At 41.0% G+C, this 21,709-nt stretch overlaps 1 pseudogene; it reads left to right on the forward strand.

Moving 5' to 3' along the window:
• The first annotated feature begins 4,369 nt into the window (after positions 1–4,369).
• On the forward strand, positions 4,370–12,011 carry LOC139187317 (interferon-induced very large GTPase 1-like; annotated as a pseudogene).
• Positions 12,012–21,709: the final 9,698 nt, after the last annotated feature.

A 21,709-nucleotide genomic window follows, 5' to 3' on the forward strand; every position in this document is an offset into this window, starting at 1 on the left:
ATGGCTGTTAAATATTGATTCAATTTTTTTAACAGACACAGGCCTATTCAGAGTATTTATTTCCTCTCCTGTAAGCTTAATAGTTGGTCTACCAAGGAATTGATACCTTTTATCTAGGCTATCAAATGAAAGAGTAAATAGTTTTTCATAGTACTCACTGCATTCTGGCTTCCATCAGTGCTGTTGAGGTCATCATTCTCTCTAATTATTATTTGAAGATAAAATCCACTTACTTCAGACAGTCCTCAGAATGGGAGAAAGTAATAGCAAATGAAAAAAAATTGACAAAGAATTAGTCTCCAAAATATATAGGCAGCTCATGTAGCTCAATACCAGAAAAATGAACAATCCAATCAAAAAGTGGGCAAAAGACGTAAAAAGTCATTTCTCCAAAGAAGACATACACATGGCTAATAAACACAGGAAAAGATGCTCAATATCATTCATTATTAGATAAATGCAAATCAAAACCACAATGAAGTATCATCTCACATTGGTCAGAATGGCCATCATCAAAGTCTATAAGACTAAATGCTGGAGAGGGTGTAGAGAAAAGGGAATGCTCTCACACTGTTGGTAGGAATGCAAACTGGTACAGCCACTATGGAAAACAGTGCAGAGATTACTTAAAAAATTGGGAATAGAATTGTCATCAGTTCAGTTCAGTCGCTCAGTCATCTCCGACTTTTTGTGACCCCATGAATTGCAGCATTCCAGGCCTCTCTGTCCATCACCAACTCCCGGAGTTCACTCAAACTCACATTCATCAAGTCGGTGATGCCATCCATCCATCTCATCCTCTGTAGTCCCCTTCTCCTCCTGCCCCGAATCCCTCCCAGCATCAGAGTCTTTTCCAATGAGTCAACTCTTCGCATGAGGTGGCCAAAGTACTGGAGTTTCAGCTTTAGCATCATTCCAACCAGTAATCCCACTGCTGGGCATACAGTCCAAAGAAACCAGAATTAAAAGACATCCTTGGAAGGAAAGTTATGACCAACCTAGATAGCATATTCAAAAGCAGAGATATTACTTGGCCAACAAAGGTTCGTCTAGTCAAGGCTATGGTTTTTCCTGTGGTCATGTATGGATGTGAGAGTTGGACTGTGAAGAAGGCTGAGCACCAAAGAATTGATGCTTTTCAACTGTGGTGTTGGAAAAGACTCTTGAGAGTCCCTTGGACTGCAAGGAGATCCAACCAGTCCATTCTGAAGGAGATCAGCCCTGGGATTTCTTTGGAAGGAATGATGCTAAAGCTGAAACTCCAGTACTTTGGCCACCTCATGGAAGAGTTGACTCATTGGAAAAGACTCTGATGCTGGGAGGGATTGGGGGCAGGAGGAGAAGGGGACGACAGAGGATGAGATGGCTGAATGGCATCACTGACTCGATGGATGTGAGTCTCAGTGAACTCCGGGAGTTGGTGATGGGCAGGGAGGCCTGGCGTGCTGCGATTCATGGGGTCGCAAGGAGTCGGACACGACTGAGCGACTGATCTGTTCTGTACTCCAGTGTTCAGTGCAGCCCTCTTTACAGTAGCTGGGACATGGAAGCAACCTTGATGTCCATTGACAGATGAATGGATAAGGAAGTTGTGATACATATACACAATGAAGTATTACTCAGCTATTAAAAAGAGTGCATTTGAGTCAGTTCTAAGGAGGCTGATGAGCCTGAAGCCTATTATACAGAGTGAAATAAGTCAGAAAGAGAAAGACAAATACTGTATAATAACACATATATATGGAATTTTGAAAGACAGTACCAACAATCCTACATGCAAGCCAGCAAGGGAGACATAAATATAAAAAACAGACTTTTGAACTCAGCAGAAGAAGGTGAGGGTGGGATGATTTGAGAGAATACCACTGAAACATGTACATTCAGTTCAGTTCAGTCACTCAGTCGTGTCCCATTCTTTGAGACCCCATGAATCGAAGCACGCCAGGCCTCCCTGTCCATCACCAACTCCCGGAGTTCACCCAGACTCACATCCATCGAGTCAGTGATGCCATCCAGCCATCTCATCCTCTGTCGTCCCCTTCTCCTCTTGCCCTCAATCTCTCCCAGCATCAGAGTCTTTTCCAATGAGTCAACTCCCCGCATGAGGTGGCCAAAGTACTGGAGTTTCAGCTTTAGCATCATTCCTTCCAAAGAAATCCCAGGGCTGATCTCCTTCAGAATGGACTGGTTGGATCTCCTTGCAGTCCAAGGGACTCTCAAGAGTCTTCTCCAATACCACAGTTCAAAAGCATCAATTCTTTGGTGCTCAGCCTTCTTCACAGTCGAACTCTCACATCCAAACATGACCACTGGAAAAACCATAGCCTTGACTAGATGGACCTTTGTTGGCAAAGTAATGTCTCTGCTTTTGAATATGCTATCTAGGTTGGTCATAACTTTCCTTCCAAGGAGTAAGCGTCTTTTAATTTCATGGCTGCAGTCACCATCTGCAGTGATTTTGGAGCCCAGAAAAATAAAGTCTGACACTGTTTCCACTGTTTCCCCATCTACTTCCCATGAAGTGGTGGGACCGGATGCCATGATTTTCGTTTTCTGAATGTTGAGCTTTAAGCCAACTTTTTCACTCTCCTCTTTCACTTTCATCAAGAGGCTTTTGAGTTCCTCTTCACTTTCTGCCATAAGGGTGGTGTCATCTGCATATCTGAGGTTATTGATATTTCTCCCGGCAATCTTGATTCCAGCTTGTGTTTCTTCCAGTCCAGCGTTTCTCATGACTAAGATAGAGTTAGCTAACACCTCTATCATATCACAGTACCATGTCTTTATTGTGGTGAGAACAATTAAGATATAGTCCCTTGGCAACTTTGAGGTTTATAATACAGTGTATTGTTTATAATCACTATGTGTGCTATGTGCTGTGCTTAGTCGCTCAGTCATGTCCATCTCTTTGTGACCCCATGGACTTTAGCCCACCAGGCTCCTATGTCCATGAGGATTCTCTCCAGGCAAAAATACTGCAGTGGGTTGCTATGCCCTCTTCCAGCGGATCTTCCCAACCTAGGGATCAAACCCAGGTCTCCTGCATTGCGAGTGGATTCTTTACCATCTGAGCCACCAGGGAAGCCTAGATATCTAGGATTTATTTATCTACTGATGGTACATTTGTACCTTTAAACAGTATCTCCCCAATTCCTACACCTTCCAACCCCTGGTAACCACTATACTACTCTGTTTTACAAGTTTGGCTTTTTTAGATTCCACATGTAAATGATATTAACAGAATTTATCTTTCTTGGTCTGACTTATCTCACTTAGTATAATGCACTCAAGGTCCATCCATGTTGTCACACACAAATGGCAGGACTTCCCTCTTTCTCATGACTATGAAATATTCCATTGTGTGCCTGTGTCTGTGTGCATATGTGTGCATGCTGTATAACATATCCTTTATCCATTAAGCCATGGAGTGACACTTAGGCTGTTTCCATATCTTGGCTATTGTGAATAATGATGCAGAAAGCATGGGGGTATATATATATCTTCAATATACTGTCTTCATGTCCTTTGCATATATACCCAGGAGTGGAATTATTGGGGAATATTGTGATCCTACTTTTCATTTTTGAGGAAACTACAATTCTTTCCATAGTGGCTAACCAACTTAAATTCTCAGCAACAGTACACAAGGGTTCCCTTTATTCCACACCCTCCTAGCATTTATTATTTGTAGATTATATGATGATGGCCATTATGATTGGTTTGAGATGATACCTCATTATGGTTTCCCTAAGAATTAACAATGTTGAGTAACTTTTCACATGCCTGTTGGTCATCTGTATGTTTTCTCTGGAGAAACATCTACTTATTCTTTGCCTATTTTTTCCTAATATTCTTTTAATGTAGCTATCCAGTTTTCCCAGCACTACTTATTGGAATTATCTTTTTTCCATTGTTTTTCACCTCTTTTGTCATAGATTATTGACCATGAATGTGTAGGTTTATTTCTGGGCTCTCTGTTCCATTGATCTGTGTTTGCTTTTATGCCAATATCATGCTGTTTTGATTAATGTAGCTTTGTAGTATAGTCTCAATAGAGAACATGATACATTCGGCTATTATTTTTCTCCAGTCAGCTTTGGCAATTGAGCCTTTTGTGGTTCCAAAATAATTTTTAGAATCATTTTGTCATACTTTTGTGAAAGTGTCCTGGGTATTTTGATAGTGATTGCATTAAATCTATAGATTGCTTTGGATAGTATGGACATTTTTAACAACATTAATCCTTCTAATCAAGGAACACAGCATGTTTTCTACTCCTTTTCATCATTTTCAAAATCCTTTATCAGTGTTTATAGTTTTCAGAGTATAGGTCTTTCGCCTTCTTGGTTAAGTTTATTCCCTGGTATTTTATTCTTTATAGTGTGATCATAAATGGGATTGTTGCCTGAATTTCTTTTTCTGATAGCTCATTATTAGTGTATGAAGTGTATTAGTGTAAAAAGCAACAGATTTCTGCAAATTAATCACGGAATTCTGCATATTAACATGCCACAGGCTAACTGAGTGTCTTATCTTCACACAGCCATGTACACAGCAGAGTCTATGCCCAATGAACCCTTGCACAGAGGCAAAAGTGGGCAAGATCTCCAAGAGATGCTCTGAGAAGTAGCACTGGCAGTTGAATACTAGTTGTCAAAGCTGCAGGAACAGCTGGATGTGACTTCTACCATGCCTTACAAGATCTAGAAGAAAAAGACTTCCAGAAACTGAAATGCCAGATGCAACATTCCTGGGAGAAAAGGCCCTTGGAGAAACTGCTTAACCAGTCATACTCAAATACTCTTTCAGAGTTATAGGAGCCTCATGTAGAATCAGTAAAGGAAAGGCAGAAGAAGGCAGAATGGGCACTGCAGGAATTAAGAGAGACGCTGTCAGAAGGAAGGCAGTGATAGGATGAGGCAGAATAGAAAAAGGAAGCAGAGCTGAAGCAGGCAATGGAGATCCCCAAAGAGTTCTGTCCAGCTCCTGAAAAGCCCTAAGAGAAGTCATGGAAGACATGCAGAGACAACTCAACATAAAGGGGGCACTGTCTCACAGGAAAAGTCTCACAGATAGAGAACTGGTGAGATATGCATCTGGAGGACTAGCCCTACAGGGAATTTACAAAACCAGTGACCAAAGGTGTATTATAGAGAAGAAAGAGGAGCTACTCTGTGTCCCCAGGGAGTTTGTACTCCGTGGCCCTGAGCAGGGTACACGGATGGAAACAAAGGAATTTACATCTTCTCAAGAAGAATCTACGTTCACTCAGATTTTAGAGAAGCTGGGCTTCAGTGTAACTGCCTTAGCAAAGGGTGGAGGTTGGGGAATTAGTCTGAAAGCTGGTATGGATCAGAGCATGTATTCAGAATCCAAGAAAATACAACAGTCACATTCTACACAATCTTATTTCTGCTCAACCAAGTTCAGCTATATCCCACTGGCCTCCTTCCACTTTCCCATTGACCAGCTCCAACTTTCCAATGCTGCTCTCCAGGAATTAAAATACATTGAAGACATTTTAGATCAGTCAGAAGACCCAGACAAACTACGCTTGCTGAGGCAAAGGGCTGAAGCCTTCTTCCAGAGGTTTGGTTCTCATGCTAACCAGGGCCCTCTGCACCTGGGAGGAATCTACTGGTGGAAAGCCATTTCAGAGGGTTTCCAAAAAGAGCAGCTGGCAGAAGTGAAACAGCAAGCAGCAGAGGTGCTGGATATTTGCATAAGGGGCAATTACAGTGGCTTTGGAGTGAACATTGCTACAGGTGTGGATATATCAGACTCTCACTCAAAAAAAGCATCTCAGAAAACAACCTTCCAAAATCTCCAAACCAAAGTCCAATTATCTGTGGCCCAGACAGGTGGCCCACCAGAAGCAAATGGCTTTTCTGACTGGAAAGAAGGTCTAGTTGCCAATAATCCAACCTGGTATGTCATTGACCGTGGACTTCAGCTGGTACCTGTTTGGGACATTGTCCTCTCTGGCCACAGAAGTGATTTTAAGGATCCTTTTAAAGTAGCTAACTGCCTGAAAGACAACTATACTATTCTGACTGAACTCACTGCCCAGATCCAGGAGGGAGAATTACTGAGTATTGAGAAGGAGGCTAGGATTTTCCTAGAAGATGTGAAATTCTGGAAAGTTTTTGATCCTGAAGAACAGCTTAAAAGGCTGATAAATTTCATGCAAAGATTGAGTCAAATAACTGAAAGTTATACCACGTGGACTAATATATGCCTTAAAGACAGGGGTCTGCAGAATTTTCTGGTAAATATGGTCAACTTTTGCAAAAAAGCTTCCATTTATGAAACTAAATTTATTAAATCTCAGTTGAGCCGTCTTTTGGTTCCTCACATCCATATAGTAACAAACTTTCCTCAGGCTCATTCCATTATGCAGTGGATAGTTCAGTCAGAACCAAAGGAAGACAATATCCATATCACCCAATTTTCTGAATTAATCAAAATGTTAAAAAAAACACAGAATGACTTTATGGAAGTAAAGGCCAACTCTGAATCCACAGAGTTGGTGGAGGAAACTCAAAGAAAGCTGACTTATGAGGTCAGCTTGTCTCTTGGGTGCTTCTTGAAATACCTTCGAGAAACAGGGAAACCAGACACATACATCTTGCTACTTTTGATAGCATCTGGTGCAGGATATCATGTGGTTGACAATATGTTTCATCATCCCCTGGGGCATGATGAGTTAGACTTCCTATTGGATAAAATGCAAACTGCGCAAAATAAATACCAAGAGCTCAAAAATATTTCCAACTACAGGGCTCAGGCATTCCTGGTGCTCACAGGTCTGACAGCAACAGCGGGCATCAAAGCTATTTCTCCAGAGGAGAAAACACAACGCTTGGCATTGATCAAACATCACATGGGACGATCTTTGACTAAAGAAGTTGTATATGTCCTCACCAAATCTGGAGATCATGATTGGGAAAACCTAGAAAAAGACTTGAGACTGCTCATTTATGGGAATTATGAGGCCACTGTCTCTTCATTGCAAGTGGACGAGGTGAGAAAACAATTTCAAAGTGTCTTCCATGAAAAGAAAGAGCAACATGAACCACATAATAATGAAAATAAAGAGGAGGAAGTCAGAGAAAATGCAGCCTTCCAAGACTTACTCCAGCATTTAGGCCTAGAACATTATTACCCAAGAAAAATGAGCAGAGCTAACTTCCAACTGATCCACAAGACTTCTGTGTACAACACCCAGCCCTGCTCTGGAAGAGAACTTCCCTTCTATTTCCTACAGAAGCTGTTGATGCTGGATTATGGGCTGAGATACCTGATCATCAAACATGAAGACTACACAGACAACCAAGCCTATTCAAGCACCTCAAATCAAGAAAAGGAAGCTTTTGATCCATATGAAGATCTACTTGAAGAAAGTGTTAGTCCTACTGAGCCTTCAGCAGCCACTAATGTCAGACCCTATGTTCACCCTATGGATATTCAGATGGCAATTCTTCACTGTGCAGATGATTTTGCCAGACAATATATTTTGGACAAACTTTCCATTTGCCAGTTTGCCCTCCCCCTTCTCATACCTAATCCTTGCAATGCTCAAATTGAATTCTCTCTCTGGTCTCTCAGTCAAATTCGAAGGAGCTGGCAGCAAGTAGGGAAATCAATAAATGAGGAGAAGGACAGTTACACGAATCAACAGATGTGTCGTGTTTCTGCCCCCATTGTGTCCTTTATTAGAGTTGGAACTGGCTTCTCTGCTTCCAAATCTCAGATCATGAACTGTCTTCTCAGTGAACACAAACATGATGTCTTTTTTCACCGACACTGCAAAGGCAGCAGCAGAGACTGTCTGTTGATGGGAGGAGTGGTGGAAGTCACCTGGTTCTGTCCTGGGGGGGAAGAGCAGGACAGATTTGACAAGTGCTTGACCTTTACGAATCTTCATGGAGATGCAAAGGAATATGAGAAGCAACTCGCCTTTTTGCAGGAAGTCTCTTCCATAATTGTGGTCCTCATGTCAACTTCTGATGATAATAGAGGAAACCAAAAAATAGTCCGTGACATGTGTCAGTCATCAAAACCTTTAATCCTTTTGCTTGATGATAAAGGAAAAGTCACAGTCAATAAATCTGGCTCAAGAGTGAGAATTGGGATCAGGAACAGAAATGAGGCAGAATTAATAGGGGAGCTCACAACTACAATCAGACGTTTGCTGGAGCTCTCTAACACTGCATTCAGCTTGGAGAACTGTGCCCAAGTTGCTCGCAAGCAAGGAATCCGTATTGATGAAGACCAGAGAGATTGCAAGGAAGCCAAAGAAAAGGCAGAGGCTCTAATGACCCTACTGGGAGAAATGGAAATACCTCAGGTCAAGGAAAACTTACTACCTCTTCAGGGAAAACTGTGGCAACTTTGGTGTAAAAAAGGACAAAGAACTCTATCATCTGAGAGAAAAGGGGAATCGCAGCATTGAACAACACAAAAGTGAGACTGAGACAGAAAAACAAATGATAAGACATAAACAGTTGAGAAAAGCCTTGCCTCTCAATGCTTTAATGCGTTCTGTCCTTGAAATTCTCCAAAATCATTCAGAAACTCACACCAAACTCTACTTCCTCCAATGGCTGAATGTAGCTTTGGACAACCTGACTGCAGGACACTTGGAAAATCTAAATGAGAAGAAAAAGGCATTGGTTCAAAAAGAAAACCAAGAGGCCCCAAAGAGTAGCTCTCTGAAAGACTGGCAAAATGACATAGAAGCTATTTCCAGAGAGATTAATGACTGTACCTTGGGAATTGAGCACATTCTCAGAGAAGCTGGCCAGATCTATGAAGCTCTGGAAGAAGCTTCACCCATGAAAGATACCCTATTTCTCTCCCTTCCCCACATTGCTGCAGATCTGATGATATCTGGTGTTCCCATTGAGCTAATGGATGGGGATGTTTCATATGTGCCCCTGAGGTGGGTGGCAGCTGTTTTTGACAAGCTCTCTGAGAAACTTGGAAACAAGCGACTCTTTGTTCTCTCTGTCCTTGGCCTGCAGAGCTCAGGGAAGTCCACCCTGCTGAATGCCCTTTTTGGGCTGCAGTTCACTGTCAGTGCTGGGAGGTGTACCCGGGGGGCATACATGCAACTTCTGAAAGTGGAGGAGACATTCACAGCTGAACTTGGCTTTGACTTTGTGCTTGTTGTGGACACAAAAGGACTTCGAGCCCCAGAACTCAGCAACAAGTCCCAGAAACATGACAATGAGTTGGCAACCTTTGTCATCGGACTTGCAAACTTGACTCTGATCAGTATTTTGGGGGAAAATCCATCAGAAATGCAAGATATTCTACAAATAGTTGTCCAAGCTTTTCTGAGAATGAAACAAGTAAAAATCTCTCCCAGTTGCCTCTTTGTCCATCAGAATGTGGGGGAAGTTACAGCTAAAGACCAAAATATGGATGGAAGAAGGCAGCTAGGGCAGAGATTGGACAAAATGGCAGCAACAGCAGCTGAAGAAGAGCAGTGCTCCAACGTAACCTGTTTCAGTGATGTCATTAAGTTTGACGTCAATACCCACGTGTACTACTTTGCTCACCTCTGGGATGGCAATCCCCCAATGGCCCCACCCAATCCTCGCTACAGCCACAATGTTCAGGAACTAAAAAGCAGAATTCTTGTGACTGCCCAACAGGAATCGAGGGGAAGCATCATGAAGATATCAGATGTGAAATTCCGAGTTCAAGATTTGTGGAGAGCCCTACTGAATGAGAACTTTATCTTCAGTTTCAGGAACACTTAAGAAGTCATGGCCATGAGCAAACTGGAAACCATGTACAACTCCTGGACATGGGACCTGAGGAGTCAGGTGAAGATATTACAGGACCAGCTGATCAACCAGATTCAGAATGGAAAAATCCAGACACTCAAAACATATACCCTAGAGGCTCCAGTTACAGAGATATATGAAGCCATCAAGCAAGAACTTGAAACATATTTTAATGAAGACTCAGATCATGAAGTGCTGGTTCAGTGGAAAAAAATTTTTGAAAATAAACTTATAGCCCTTAAAGATACACTAATTTTAGATTGCCAAAGAAAAGCCAATGAACTTATTAGTTTAAAAAAAATCAAGAAAAACTGGATAACAAAAAGTCAGGTTATGAAAAGGAATTATTGGAAAAAAGCCGGAATTTGGCTTTACAGCTAGATGGCACCAAATTGAGCGAGGAAGAGCTCTGTGAGAAATTCAACCCACTTTGGGAAAAATGGGTCTATGATGTGTCCTCAAGTCTCCCTCCAGCCACAGACCCTATTATTGAAGTGGATTCTGAAAACATCCTTTTGGAATATTTCAAAAAGGAAAAAGACATGGTAAGCATACTGGAGAACTATTCTGGAGAAAAGTTTGAAATCAACTACGACAAACATGTTAGGATGAAAAGGAAATCTTGGAGATTCTCTACAATGACAATAGATCCCCAGGATATATACTCCATAAGTATGACTACTGACAACATTACTTCAAAAGTTAATGAAACTGTTAACAAAATATGTTAGCAAAAGCATGATTACAATCCAACTTATTTCCATGAAATCCTGAGAATAATAGAAGAGGAGGTGAAGTCACCCACTCAGAAAAGGTACACATTTACAAAAAAATATGAAATAGACTTGTCATTGTGTTTATTCCAAAGAGCAGCAGTGAAGTTTAAGGAGATGCACAAGGCATTCAAGAGGGCAAATGATCCTGTACACTATCTGCAAAGCAAGAAAGATGATTTCTTCATGAGCTTTAAGATCTCTTGTCAAGGAGCATCTTCAATTAAAACGTTTGTTGATTTTCTGTGGAAGAAACTCACACCTGCTGTCTCCAGCACCATAAGGAAAAACATGGCCCTCAAAATTGCTGGGGACATTCGAACCACCTGCCGGGCATTCAATGAAAACAGAGCTAACCTGGAGAAACACATTCTCATCTCTCTGGCAGAAGAGGAAAATTTTGATAACTACTGTCAGTACCTTCATAATCCAGAATCATTTTTTAAGAATTACATTGAAAACCACATTAAAAGATATTTTTCTGACACAAGAAGTAAAAAAATAAAGACTTTTTTACAAATGAGTTTAGATGACATCAAGAATGCCATCCTCTCAGCTATGCATGCATCTACAGAAATTGCTAAAGATAAAAGCAGCACAGTGTCTGGGTGGTTAGATTTGTTCTGTGATCACCTGGGGAGTACCTTGATCTTTCCACGAAAAGATTTGATAAGCACTGAACACCAGGAGATAAAAGATATCGAGTTTATCAAAGAGGCCATGAGTAAATCTTTGGATCCTGAAATGAAGAAGGTAGAAGAGAACTTTTTGTCTAAACTTTAAGAAGAAATGATTCCTGAAATTCAGAGAATGCTCTCTGAACATCTCTGTGGCTGCTGAAACAGTGTCCCTTCTGTAAAGCAATTTGAACAAACACAATCCCTTCCCATGAAGGAGACCACAGTGCTCCCTTCCACCGTCCAAAGGCTCTCAGTGGATGGGTGTGGTATCAAACTATTTTACCCTTAAATACTGTACTAGTTCAGTAGCAAGTGATCGTTTTTTTGTTTTGAATGATGGCAGGAAATTCCCATATAAGACCTATCGAGAAGCAGGAGGGGAATATGCCACATGGAGCATCACCCCAGACACATCCACCCAGCCATACTGGAAATGGTTTGTCTGTCACTTCAGATCAAAGCTAGAAGAAAAGTATCACAAAAAATTTATCAATAAAGGTGAAATTCCTGATGCCTGGGAGAAAATCACAAAACAGGATGTGCTTGATGACCTGAAAAAAAATTAATACTCAATGACCAAAGTAATCTAAACAAAGAAGGCACATTACCAGGACAAGCCAAAAATATCACCCACTCAGAATGAAAACCTTCCTTGTATCAATTTTTTTTTCAAATGAAACATATAAAACTAAATCAATCATAGCAAGAGTTAAAGATTTCTTGAATAAGAACCTTATTTTTCTTTGCCTCAATTCCTTCTTCTTTAAAAACAGATAACTGATACATATGAGTACATGATAAAATTGAATAAAGTCCATTTAATATTTCAACTGCATATTTTACATTATTATTCTGAATGTTTAAATTTTTAAATATGTAGTGTTATATAAATCTTCAAGAAAGTCATTTTCATAGAGGGAAATAAAAATCATTGCAGACTGCTACAAAATCTATAGAAAAACTATATGAATACTTTTATCAATATACAGTTATTGACTGGAAGTTACAAAATCTTTTCATTTCTAAGTGTATTTTTTTCACTCTCTGAAATTGTGAGGAAGAGTTATTAATGCTTGAATGCAAAAACAGTCATAGGAAATACAAGATTTCCAATTCTCAAATAAAATGCCACTTAGAGTTATTCTAGTACACTAGGACCACAGCCTTGTCTAACTCAATGAAACTAAGTAATGCCGTGTGGGGCCACCCAAGAAGGGCAGGTCATGCTGGAAAGTTCTGACAGAATGTGGTCCGCTGGAAGGAAATGGCAAACCACTTCAGTATTCCTGCCTTGAGAACACCATGAACAGTATGAAAAGGCAAAATGATAGGATTCTGAAAGAGGAACTCCCCAGGTCAGTAGGTGCACAATACATTACTGGAGATCCGTGGAGAAATAACTCCAGAAAGAATGAAGGGATGGAGCCAAAGCAAAAGCAATACCCAACTGTGGATGTGACTGGTGATTGAAGCAAGGTCTGATGCTATAAAGAGCAATATTGCCTAGGAACCTGGGATGTCAGGTCCATGAGTCAAGGCAAATTGGAAGTGGTCAAACAGGAGATGGCAAAAGTAAATGTCGACATTCTAGGAATCAGTGAACAAAAATGGACTGGAATGGGTGAATTTAACTCAGATGACCATTATATCTACTACGCAGGCAGGAATCCCTTAGAAGAAATGGAGTAGCCACCATGGTCAACAAAAGAGTCCGAAATGCAGTACTTGGATACAATCTCAAAAATGACAGACGATCTCTGTTTGTTTCCAAGGCAAACCATTCAATATCACAGTAATCCAAGTTTATGCCCAACCAGTAATGCTGAAGAAGCTGAAGTTGAACGGTTCTATGAAGACCTACAAAACCTTTTAGAACTAACACCCAAAAAAGATGTCCTTTTCATTATAGGGGACTGGAATGCAAAAGTAGGAAGTCAAGAAACACCTGGAGTAACAGGCAAATTTGGCCTTGGAATATGGAATGAAACAGGGCAAAGGCTAACAGAGTTTTGCCAAGAGAATGCACTGGTCATAGCAAACACCCTCTTCCAACAATACAAGAGAAGACTCTACACTTGGACATCACCAGATGGTCAACACCAAAATCAGATTGATTATATTCTTTGCAGCCAAAGATGGAGAAGCTCTATACAGTCAGCAAAAACAAGACCAGGAGCTGACTGTGCTTCAGACCATGAGCTCCTTATTGCCAAATTCAGACTGAAATTGAAGAAAGTAGGGAAAACCACTAGACTACTCAGGTATGACCTAAATCAAATCTCTTATGATTATACAGTGGAAGTGAGAAATAGATTTAAGGGACTAGATCTGATAGAGTGCCTGATGAACTATGGACTGAGGTTCGTGACATTGTACAGGAGACAGGGATCAAAACCATCCCCATGGAAAAGAAATGCAAAAAAGCAAAATGGCTGTCTGGGGAGGCCTTACAAATAGTTGTGAAAAGAAGAGAAGTGAAAAGCAAAGGAAAAAAGGAAGGATATACGCATCTGAATGCAGAGTTCCAAAGAATAGCAAGAAGAGATAAGAAAGCCTTCTTCAGCGATCAATGCAAAGAAGTAGAGGAAAACAACAGAATGGGGAAGACTAGAGATCTCTTCAAGAAAATTAGATATACCAAAGGAACATTTTTTATGCAAAGATGGGCTCGATGAAGGAGAGAAATGGTATGGACATAACAGAAGCAGAAGATTTTAAGAAGAGATGGCAAGAATACACAGAAGAACTGTACAAAAAAGATCTTCATGACCAAGATAATCACAATGGTATGATCATTGACCTAGAGCCAGACATCCTGGAATGTGAAGTCAAGTGGGCCTTAGAAAGCATCACTACGAACAAAGCTAGTGGAGGTGATGGAGTTCCAGTTGAGCTATTTCAAATCCTGAAAGATGATGCTGTGAAAGTGCTGCACTCAATATGCCAGCGAATTTGGAAAACTCAGCAGTGGCCACAGGACTGGAAAAGGTCAGCTTTCATTCCAATCCCAAAGAAAGGCAATACCAAAGAATGCTCAAACTACCGCACAATTGCACTCATCTCACACGCTAATAAAGTAATGCTCAAAATTCTCCAAGCCAGGCTTCAGCAGTACATGAACCATGAACTTCCAGATGTTCAAGCTGGTTTTAAAAAGGCAGAGGAACCAGAGATCAAATTGCCAACATCCGCTGGATCATGGAAAAAGCAAGAGAGTTCCAGAAAAACATCTATTTCTGCTTTATTGACTATGCCAAAGCCTTTGACTGTGTGGATCACAATAAACTGTGGACAATTCTGAAAGAGATGGCAATACCAGACCACCTGACCTGCCTCTTGAGAAACCTGTATGCAGGTCAGGAAGCAACAGTTAGAACTGGACATGGAACAACAGACTGGTTCCAAATAGGAAAAGGAGTAGGTCAAGGCTGTATATTGTCACCCTGCTTATTTAACTTATATGCATAGTACATCATGAGAAATGCTGGACTGGAAGAATCACAAGCTGGAATCAAGATTGCTGGGAGAAATATCAATAACCTCAGATATGCAGATGACACCACCCTTATGGCAGAAAGTGAAGAGGAACTCAAAAGCCTCTTGACGAAAGTGAAAGAGGACAGTGAAAAAGTTGGCTTAAAGCTCAACATTCAGAAAAGGAAGATCATGGCATCTGGTCCCATCACTTCATGGGAAATAGATGGGGAAACAGTGGAAACAGTGTCAGACTTTATTTTGGGGGGCTCTAAAATCACTGCAGATGGTAACTGCAGCCATGAAATTAAAAGACGCTTACTCCTTGGAAGGAACATTATAACCAATCTAGATAGCACATTGAAAAGCAGAGACATTACTTTGCCAACAGAGGTCTGTCTAGTCAAGGCTATGGTTTTTCCAGTCGTCTTGTATGGATGTGAGAGTTGGACTGTGAAGAAAGCTGAGCGCCGATGAATTGATGCTTTTGAACTGTGGTGTTGGAGAAGACTCTTGAGAGTCCATCGGACTGCAAGGAGATCCAACCAGTCCATTCTAAAGGAGATTAGCCCTGGGTGTTCTTTGGAAGGAATGATGCTAAAGCTGAAACTCCAGTACTTTGGCCACCTCATGTGAAGAGTTGACTCATTGGAAAAGACTCTGATGCTGGGAGGGATTGGGGGCAGGAGGAGAAGGGGATGACAGAGGATGAGATGGCTGGATGGCATCACTGACTCGATGGACGTGAGTCTCAGTGAACTCCGGGTGTTGGTGATGGACAGGGAGGCCTGGCGTGCTGCAATTCATGGGGTTGCAAAGAGTCAGACACGACTGAGCGACTGAACTGAACTGAACTGAACGGAGAGTTATTCTATTACAGGAATAAAAAAAAAAAAAAAAAACAGAAACTTGGCCAGGATAGATTCTGCATCAATTCAGGAAACGATATTAAACAAATATGAAAAATAGAAGTTAAATAACTTTTTGTAATGTAACCATTTTTCTCTTCTTCCTGGGTACTTTGGCACTTGCCTATGCATGTTTTTAAAAAAAAGGTAAAGAAAAAATTCACAGGAGTTTAAGTATTCAAACCTAGTTTTCTGTACAAGTCTGAGAAGGACCCATTTTGGGGATGAGATTTATGACCAGGGAAAAAGGGCCATTTTAATCAAGGTTGTGGACCAGGTCGGGGCTTCCCTCATAGCTCAGTCATTAAAGAGTCTTTCTGCAATGCAGGAGACCCAGGTTCAATTCCAGGGTTGGGAGATCCCCTTGAGAAGGAAATAGCAACCCACTCCAGTATTCTTGCCTGGAGAATCCCATGGGTAGAGCCTGGCTAGCTACAGTACATGGGGTCAAAAGAGTTGGACACGTCTTAGTGTCCATAAGTGATAATTCAAAACCATAGTGATAATTCAATAAGAAATGTTTCTGTATATTAAAATATAAGAAAATGCCTATCTCCAATCAAGCACCTTTGTGACTTTTCACACTATTTGAGCCATAGAGTCATGATCAGAAATAAAAACGAACATGCTGAAGCCAACCAAAGACCTGAGAGGGGAGGAAATCTCCACTCTGCAAACCTATACCTTCTGAAACAATGACTTATGTTAGGTTCTCAAAGCTGATGATCTGAAGGAATCCTGACGCAAAGAAAAAAGTTACTCACGTCTGACATAGGGCCATTCATTGGCTTCCCTTTAAGAGTACACTCTCTACCCCTCCACAGCCTATATAAAAACATACAGTACAAAGAAGAACAATCAAAAGACTTGGATCTTCAGAGCTGGGAGACAGGAGTGCTCACTCTGCTATCTTTGTGCCAAGTTCAAAAGAGCAAATTTAATCAGAAAAGTGAGAAAATACAGAAACAAAGGGAAACAGTTAAGTAAGACAAAATAATAATAGTTTAGTCATACAACCAAGTCAAGGACTTCAGTTCCTCTCAAAGGCTATATCTAATATTCTCAGCCATATCCTTGAGCTGTCTTGCAGATATGGAAAGCCCGATCAGATAGAAGCTAACTGCATGCTGACCACAAGCACATAGACCCCAGAACTGTTGGTACTAAGGTTGATAATATTGACTCTCAATTATATACCTCACCACCAACTAATCAGAATGCCCATAAGTTGATCAGGCACCCTACAACCCTCTCACTCACATGAGAAAGTGTCTTTAAAAATACTTCCATCAAATCCACCAGGGAGTTCTGGTCTTTTCAGCATTAGCAGCCCATACTCCTTGCTTGGCCTTGCAATAAATGCTGCACTTCTCTTCACCACAGTTAGAGGTCAGCATATTGACTTTGCTGTGCATGAACAAGCAGACCCAAGTTTGTCTCAGTATCACCAGTCCTCCTGGAGACTCTAAATTCCTATGCCTCAACACTGTTGGAGACACTGTTGGTCTGCTGACACAGAGATAGCCTTAATGAATCAATATTGGTGGGAAAGCATTAACAAGGTTGCAAAGAGTGCTTACCTCACTTGTTCCACTTGTCCAAAGCACAACAGAAACAAGCCTGTTTGTACTGTTCCTTAACAATTTAAACTGGTCATTGGAATCTGGCCAATATGTTTCATAAAATTTCATCTGTCTAATAAATATAAATATATTTTAATCGCGATCTGTATGGTTTCACACTGAAGCCTCCCCTTTCAAGAGGCCTGTTCTGTGGCCAAAGTCCTCTGGAGAAGATAATCCATACCTATAAAACTCCTCTCAATCTCAATAATGATCAAGAAATTCATTTTACTGGCCAGATACTTCAACAGCTATGCTGGTTTCACAATACATACACTGTGCTTACCACCCTCATGCCTCTAGTTTAGTCAAACATACTAACAGGATTCTTAAGGTTTAATTTACAAAACTTGTACAGGCTCTCCAATTGCACTGGCAAATATCATTGCCATAAGTTCTTCTATATCTTGAATCCACATTTTTCAGAACTTAGAAGCTCTCACCTTTTCAGATAGTGATAGGATGCCCAGTGCACTTGGGTCCTGCTTCTTTTGACTCAAAACTGATAAAAGGAGAGATATTCTAATACTGCAGAGACCTAATTATTTCTATTAAAAGTAACCATATTTTGGCAGATCAATCATTTCACAGTGCACTTTCAAGAGATGAAGACCTTAAGCATGACAGCTTGCAACCTGGAGATTTCTCTACGGAAAAGATACCTCCAGCAGAGGTCTCCTCAACCTAGGTGGAAAGGCCTGTTTCAGGCACTGCTAAGCAACACTTGTGCCACCAAACTCCAAGGAATAGACAGACTCTGGATTCACATAACATACCTAAAGAAAGCACCAAATCCTGACCGGACTGCACATCCTCTGGTGACCTGATAGTAAAAATTTCCCACAACTGAAGCAGGAGACATTGGATGAGACAGTTTTCCCAAGATATCCAGATTAGGTTTGTCGGGAGTTTGTCACATACAGTTTTGTGACATAAAACTTTGATGATGATATAAAGCTTCAGATGACCCCCAATGTCCATGATCTTGATAACATATGGACTTCAGATAAAAAGTTCCTGAAAATTCTCCATCCTACCCCTCGTTACTCAAATGTGACTCCAACAGGTGTCCAATCTGCACCTTCCCTCCAACGTGAGAGACTATGTTCATGCTACACTTATAGGAAGAAAGGTCCTTCCTGGCACTGATGGACCAAAACAACACTGAATTCAGAAAACCCAACTCTTGATCAGCAATGCTTCCTGAGAAAAATCCTGATAATAAGGGGGAGGGGGGAATGTAAAAAAATAATAAATAGAAACCTTAATTAAATAGAGTCAACAGACCAGAGAGGAAGCTCACAAACACTCTGGGACAGTAGCAGAGTCCAACAGGAAGAAGAAATACTCCTCCTGCTCCTGTCAGGACTCAGACATGAAAAGCCATGGGTCCCTTTTTTCACTATGACCTTTGCAATGTCCTTCTTCCTTCTATCCAAGCATTCTCCTTCCCTTGCTGTGTGGGTGGGGACTTGCATGTGGCTTGCCAAGATGGCAGCCCCCAGGTTGTAGTTCTCTGCTGATCATGAGTAAACCCATACTTGCTAGAGAAATGTCTTGCTGTCTGTTTCAGGACCATTTAATAATCCATTTACATTATTATTAGGTGTTTATATCAATTTTATACCTTATTGAATTTTCCTTCCAAGCAGAATAAATAAATTACAAGTTATATTTCATAGTGAAATCATATTTTATGGTGAAAAGTATAAGGTAAAAAAACATCAGGGATGAAAAGGGTAAGGGATTAAGAGATACAAACTACTATGTATAAAAGAAATAAGCAAAATGGATACTCCATACAGCACAGGGGGAAATGGCTACTATTTTATAATAAGTTTAAATAACCTATAAATATATTGAATCACTATATTGCACACCTGAAACTAATATGATATTGTAAATCAGCTATACATTAAAAAAACGTATCAGGGAAGGGTAGTAGAAAGGGGAATAGCAAACATAGGATGTCAACTTCACATAAAGTGATTAGAAAGGCCTTTCCAGGGCTTCCCTGGTGGCTTAGTGATAGATAAAGAAGGCCAGCGCAGGACACATGGGAAGATCCCACATGCCTAGAGCAACTAGGCCCATGCACCACAACTACTGAGTCAGTGCTCTAGAGCAAAGGAGCTGCAATTACTGAAGCCCAAGCGCCCTAGAGCCGGTGATCTGCAGCAAGAGAAGCCATGTCAATGAGAAACCTGTGCACTGCAACTGGAGAGTAGCCCCTGTTTGCTGCAGCCAGAGAAAAAGCCCACACAGCAACAAAGACCCAGCACAGCCAAAAACAAATAAATCAACAAAACTATCTTAACAAAAAATAAAAGGTCTTTCTAACAAAGTTATTTTGAATTAAAGGCCTAAAGGAATTGAAAGAGGGAGTAATTCAGTTATCTGAGGAAAAAGCATTCTGAACAAAGCTAACAGCAAGTTTAAAATTCCTTAGAAGGGAATACAGCAGATGTGTTTGAGATGTTAGTACAGGAAGCTTTGACTTTTCAGGAAAGCCTCGTTTCATTTTGCTGTCTGACCTCATGTTCCACAGGACACAAGAAAAGGATTTGAAGGACATAAAGTTAAAAGTTAAGCCGCTCAGTCGTGTCCAACTCTTTGCAACCCCGTGGACTGTAGCCCACCAGGCTCCTCCGTCCATGGGAATCTCCAGGCAAGAATACTGGAGTGGGTTGCCATTTCCTTCTCCAGGGGATCTTCCTGACCCAGGGATCGAACCCAGGTCTCCCGCACTAGAGGCAGACGCTTTAACCTCTGAGTGAAGGACATACGATACAGTCAAATGAAGGCTGTATAAACTGTATGAGAAGTAACATGCAGAGGTATGTGCTATACTGTATGTCATGGATTTCTTGTAACAAGCACAAATAAAGATAAAGGGTGTAAGGATATACTGTGTACATTAGTTGCCTAGGGTTTCATTAACAAGGTACCACACACTCTTTTGCTTAAAATAACAGAAATTCATTGCCTCAAGTTCTTGGAGGCTAGAAGTTCAAAATCAAGGTGTTAGGAGAGCCATCCTTCATCTGAAACCTGTAAAGAAGAATCTTCACCAGGTTCGATGCACGATACTGGATGCTTGGGGCTAGTGCACTGGGACAACCCAGAGGGATGGTATGGGGATGGAGGAGGGAGGAGGGTTCAGGATGGGGAACACATGTATACCTGTGGTGGATTCATTTTGATATTTGGCAAAACTAATACAATTATGTAAAGTTTAAAAATAAAATAAAATTTTAAAGAAAAAGAATCTTCATTTGCCTCTTCAATTTTTTTGGTGATTTGTTGACAAATTTTGGCATTCCTGAACTTGCAGTTACAGCAACTCAGTCTCTGCCTGCATCATCACATGGTATTCCCACTGTGGGTCTCTTTCTCCTCTTCTTATAAGGATACCAGTTATATTGGATTAAGGGCCCCCCTGCTCAGAAATGACCACAGCTCACCTAATTACATCTGGAATCACCCTATTTCCAAATAAGGTCACATTCTGAGCAACAGGGAGTGAAAATGTATTAACATATCTTTTAGGGGACACAATTCAACCCATTAAACTGGGCTTAACCATCAAGGCTCAAGGCAGATACTGACAGCAAAGTTGTGAGTTTAGGGATATACTGAGAAGTAAAGGGATCTTGCCAAGATAAACACAGAGTTCTGAGGCTCCTTCTCCACCTGCTGCTGCTGCTGCTAAGTCGCTTCAGTCGTGTCCGACTCTGTGCGACCCCATAGACAGCAGTCCACCAGGCACCGCCGTCCCTGGGATTCTCCAGGCAAGAACACTGGAGTGGGCTGCCATTTCCTTCTCCAATGCATGAAAGGGAAAAGTGAAAGTGAAGTCACTCAGTTGTGTCAGACTCTTCGCGACCCCTTGAACTGAAGCCTTCCAGGCTCCTCCATCCATGGGTTTCTCCAGGCAAGAGTACTGGAGTGGGGTGCCATTGCCTTCTCCACCTACACAGGTGAAAGCATTGAAGGCAGGAGGGCAGAAAGATTTTCCTGACATACTTGGTAAACCTGACCACTCCCAGATCACCTGACCACTCCTAGTCTCCACGATCTAGTCTGCAAGAACACTGTTTCTAACTAATAAACGTTTATCATATTTATCATTTCAATAATGTATACTTCCCAAGGTATAGAAATGATATTTGTAACAATTTAAAGTGTCTATTTCTCAACACATTCAAAGACATTCAAAGACATCCTCTTATTTCAAACATGTCTCCAAATCATACTATTGAATAGGTCGCTTTTTGGATATTTTCCTGATTGTGTTAATTCCACACCCAGGACACAGATTCAGCTGTTTTCTACATCAGACCATGGTTCAACTTACATTAGTCTGTTCTTGATCTGGTTTCCTCTTCTTGTATTTGTATTTTCCCCCAAGTCTCTGTGTGTACATATTTCTCAAATAATCAGTATAAACATAAA

The sequence above is a fragment of the Bos indicus genome, chromosome 15 (assembly GCF_029378745.1).
Source record: "Bos indicus isolate NIAB-ARS_2022 breed Sahiwal x Tharparkar chromosome 15, NIAB-ARS_B.indTharparkar_mat_pri_1.0, whole genome shotgun sequence".
NCBI lineage: Eukaryota > Metazoa > Chordata > Mammalia > Artiodactyla > Bovidae > Bos > Bos indicus.